We start from the raw sequence: 4979 nt of genomic DNA, 5'->3' as shown, positions 1-4979 counted from the left end.
CAAATGTTGCTAAGTTAACCTTTTCTCAGTTGTCAGTAAAAGGCAATTGTCAACATGTCATACAGGTGCAAAACAAATAAGAAAATCAATCAATTTCTCAGTAGGTCAACCTCCCTTTTGCTCTTCTCTCCTTGTCACATCATAGAAGAAATATAATTCTATTATAGGTCGTTCCAGTGTGAAACTATGAACTTAAAACAAGGCCAGCACAGTTGTCCTTATGCTGACATGGGGCCACAAACTTGGGTGTTTCCAAGAGCAATGACAATGAATGCTTTAGTGAAAGTTCTGATTTGAATTTTGATGCTGATTGTATGATGGTTACAACATATTCTTGGTTTGGGGGCAGAAGTTAGAATCTTATTGAGAACTTGCCAATCATTTCTGCATGGATTTAAACAGTCAGGTTGCCTGGGTTCCAATAAAACTTTATTTACAAAATCAATCAGTGGGCCAGATTTGGCTTTCAGGCCATAGTTTGCTAGCATCTGTTTAAAGAGAACTCTGTAATGTTTATTGCTTCCGTATCCTTAACCTACTTTCTTTTTTTGTTGTTATTTTCCAGTGTTCTTATCGATACCTTTTATATTATGTATTTATTGGTTTATTATCTTTATCTTCCAAAAGGATGTAAGCTCCAAGAGGAAATGGTCTTAATTCTATTCACTCCTGTGTTCTCAGTGTCAGCACCTGACACCTATTTGGTTATTGATTACATTATTGATATAGTTGATTGCATTATGGTACCCAATTCTTTACCTTTCTTTTTAACAATATTCTTCAGCCTTAATGATAGGCTTAGCCATGTAACTTAAAATATGGACAGAAGTGACTGGTAGTTTCAAACATAGGCCTTAAAAAGAATTATGTGGTGTTTATATGCACTCTTGAATTTCTGTTATCCCTAAGAAAAGAAATTCCCTTAGTTGTCCTGTTCAAGAAAAATGAGACTCACATGGAACACACCTGGACCTAATCTGCAGCATTATTAAAAGCTACACTTTTCAGGGACTTTGAGAAAAAAATATATTTAGTGGAATATTCCACTTATTATTTGGAAACTAGATGTTTTAATCATAGGCTTTGTTAAAATCCTAACTCAACTTCATATTAGTAGAGTGACTTTTCCTAATACTTTGCACATCAAAAGGACTCAATCAGTGCTGTCATTATAATTCTCCATTGTGTTCACTGGATACATCGCTTTCCATTATATTCAAAATCTCCTCCTCATTACCATTTCAGTGTTCTCCATAGCCACACCTCCTACTTTTGCTTTTCGGGGTTTGGGGAAAACTAACCATTTTCTCCTTCTAAGCCACTTTACAGTGAAGGCACTGTTTATTAATGAGGCTTTAATTAAAGAAACTTCCTTAGTATTCATGCTTCTGAGGTGTGGTGAGGGAATCAAAATTTGGGGATTTAATGTCCATTGTTAATGCCCTACTAAGGGGAAGTGGCAGCAGACAGTTCCAGCCAGAATTTTCATGAGCAGTGTTGAATTATTGATTTGTGATTAATAAGAGGGAAGTAAGGAGCAGGTATCAATGGGACTGGACCTTGGACCTCAAAATCCACAAAGGCTAGGTTGTAGTTTTCTTCTGGATGCTTATGAATAGCATCTTTATCTTCATTATGTGGGGTTTCTACAAAGATTTCATTCCTGTACAATTCTATATATTATTTTTTATCTCTTCAATTATGCAGTATGTAGAACTTCCCTGCAACTGCAAGCCCATGAATATCGAAGTTTATTTTTGTCATGGAGTTGGTATTTGAATACTTTTCCTGTCTCAACTTTTGCCCTATTTCCCTTCTGTGAGAAACACTCAGAGGTTTTCTCAAACATATTTATTTTGGTAGAAATATCTTCAGATGAGGCTTTGTTTTACTGTATAAGATATATTATAAATCATTTCCCCAAAGGTTCCCTATGCAAGAAAAGCCTTAGATCTTGCCATTTTTCTTTCCTTTGTAGTTTCAAGAAAGGATAAAACATATTTTTATTTGCTTATGTCTTTATTAGTCTTTCTTCAGTTTCTATGCTTTCTTTGTCACAATATAATATTCTTTGATATTGTTATTTTTAGATTTTATTCTTCATTTTCTATAATTCTATGTTTTCCATATTCCTCACTTTCTCTACATCCCCCTTCTAATTTCTTTTCATTTCTTTCCTATTTTATTCTCCATTTAAAATGAAGTGTCATATGGAAAGAAGAAGAACGAATTACATTTCCGGAAATCTGTTATATGTCAGGCGTCACTGTGTAGTAGACATTAATCTACTAAACAGCAGTAGAATTTTTCAAATAGGGAGACTCTAAGTGGTGAAGTAGCACATCTAAATTCTGGACAAGAGTGGAGGAGCATCACCTGCATAACAGTGATGTCCAGACCTAGTGAATAACAGAAATGAAACATACAACTAGGAGGATATAGTTATTTTCTGTTTAGATTTCAGGGAGCTATTGGAGTTTCAAGATGACTTCCTGAGGTGGTGATGGGTCTATGAAGGAACAAAAGGGTTTTCTCCTGCCAAGACAGTGTTGTGCTCAAACAATTTTCTGTAGAACAAATATGAGGCAGATGCCAGCTATACGGGAGGACACTAAGGAGAGCAGCACCAGAAATCAAGTGGCCTTGCAAACAGGAAGCCTGAGCTCCTTTCCCTGACTGTGAGTGACCTTCTGGTGGTTCTTGAATTTTTTTTTTTAAGCATGCAGACACACAAAATCATTTTGAAAAGCCTTCAGCTCCTTTCCATAAGCCAGCTTTTATTTCATTTTCTCTCAATTCATGATCTTTCAGATCTCTGACTTCATGACTATTTTTCCCGTTTATTTCATCTCACTCTTCAGACATTATACTCACCATGTGTCTCCAACTTGGATTTTTCACTTTCTATCTCAACCATGAACACGTCGTCTTTGTGCCTATCCTAGTTTATTCCAGTCCAGGCCCATGAACTGAATACTCTATGCAAGCGTTACGAGTAAAAAAAAAAAAACGAAAACCAAACCCGTTGCCTTTGAGTCCAACTCATAGTGACCGTATAGGACAGAGTAGAACTGCCCCATAGGGTTTCTGAGGAGCGGCTGGTGGATTTGAACTGCCAAATGTTTGGTTAGCAACCAAGCTCTTAACTACTGCACCACCAGTTACCCTCAGTGTATTTGCCCTGGACAAGGAGTATTAATAAGCCACACAAATAAAATCAGATCGTTAATAGTTGTTGCTGATCTTGCCTGTTAATTACACCACTTTCCACAGCATGACATTAATGGTTTGTGAAAACCAAGGAATTCTGAAAAATTCAGGAACAGTCTCAATTACCTTGGATGGAGCCTCAAACCTTAGAAAGTAAAGTTAACCTTTTGTCTGAGTTTGTACTGGAAACTGAGGAATTACTTAAGAATTACTTAGCTATTAGAAAATGAGGGGAAATATATTTTGGGCTTTCCATGGCCTCGCCATGTTGAAACACATTACACTGAAAGGTCAAACTTGTAAATGCTTCAAGACACACTATCCTGTGCCTCAGTATCTGAAAACTGTGACCTTTGCAATGTGTGTAGTTACCCCAGGCAGAATAGACTCCATAGGCATTAGGCTGTTATCACATCATCCTGTTAGATTCCTGAGCTCATACACTGGTGGCTGCCAGGTGCATATGTCTTTTGCTGAAAGATGCTAGTAAGAGATTTCTTCTCTAGTGCATGTGTGAAAACGTACATCCATAATTCATCAAAACAGCCATTTGGAAAATGAATAAAACATACCAGCCATGCTTCTGAATCGCAGGGTTTCAGGTTTGCTCATTAAAACAACCATTATTTCTTCTGAACAGGTGTGGATTGCAGTTCTAGTATGTGAATTTATTCCTTTTGGAAATATCTTTCAATGTTTCTCATTTAAACATGCCACTTCTTTTTAATGAGACATGTAAGTAGAAATCTTTTATGAGTATAACTTTTCTTGGCCAAAAATAGCAACTTATAAGCAAGTATATTTCCGTATATCAAAGAATATCTCCTCTGGGATAAAGAAACATGTGCTGTGAATTAAATACAGAAATATTTTGTCTGATATTCTTTAAGAAGCCTATGGAAATGGTTTATAGAACTGACTATGCCATAGACAGAATGGGATATTTTTAAAAGCAAAACATAAAGGGGGGAGGTAATTACAGTTATACCAAAAATCAAACCAATTGCTGTCAAGTCAATTCTGACTCATGGTGGCCCTATAGGACAGAGTAGAACAGTCCCAAAGAGTTTCCAAGGAGCAGCTGGTGGATTTGAACTGCTGACCTTTTGGTTAGCAGCCAAGCTCTTAACCACTGTGCCATCAGGGCTCCAAAAACAAGGAGCGCTTCACAAATTTGTGTGTCATCCTTGTGCAGGGGTCATGCTAATTTTCTCTGTATTGTTCCAATTTTAGTTACAGAACAGTGAATAAAAAGAAAAACTCAAACAAAAGGGACATTATAATGAGATTCAAGGAAGACTTATTTCAAACAATCAAAAAAACAAAAACCAGAGTTTATCTGGAAAGAAAAAATATAATTTTCCCAATGCTATGATTGGAGCCCTGATGGCACAGTGCTTAAGAGCCTGACTGTGAACCAAAAGGTCAGCAGTTCGAATTCACCTGTGACTCCTTGGAAACCCTATGGGGCAGTTCTACTCTGTCCTATAGGGTCGCAATGCATCAGAATCCACTCAATGACAACGGGCTTTTTTTTTTTTTCTTTTTTAAAATAATTAATTAGAGTAGTTGGAGCAAAACCCCAATTATGCATTGCAGATTGTGATATATCAGGAAGAGCACTTCTCTTGGGGCAGACCCTGAATTTCCATGTGACCTTGGACAAATCATTTACTTTTTTTCAACACCATCTTGTTTGCATAGTGAGATAATTGTGTTTCTACCAGGTCAGCGACTACATTTTTCTTGAATAATTTATACAAATTCAG

At 36.7% G+C, this 4979-nt stretch overlaps 1 non-coding gene across 1 annotated transcript; it reads right to left on the bottom strand.

Moving 5' to 3' along the window:
• Window positions 1-4360: 4360 nt before the first annotated feature.
• LOC111821984 (U6 spliceosomal RNA) lies at window positions 4361-4463 on the bottom strand. The gene has a single exon (XR_002825282.1). It is a non-coding gene; the product is annotated as a U6 spliceosomal RNA (small nuclear RNA).
• Between the last annotated feature and the right edge of the window lie 516 nt (window positions 4464-4979).

The sequence above is a fragment of the Trichechus manatus genome, unplaced genomic scaffold, assembly GCF_000243295.1.
Source record: "Trichechus manatus latirostris isolate Lorelei unplaced genomic scaffold, TriManLat1.0 scaffold00006, whole genome shotgun sequence".
Lineage (NCBI taxonomy): Eukaryota > Metazoa > Chordata > Mammalia > Sirenia > Trichechidae > Trichechus > Trichechus manatus.
The sequence above is the reverse complement of the archived record's forward strand: the minus strand, read 5'-3'. Positions and strand labels throughout refer to the sequence as shown.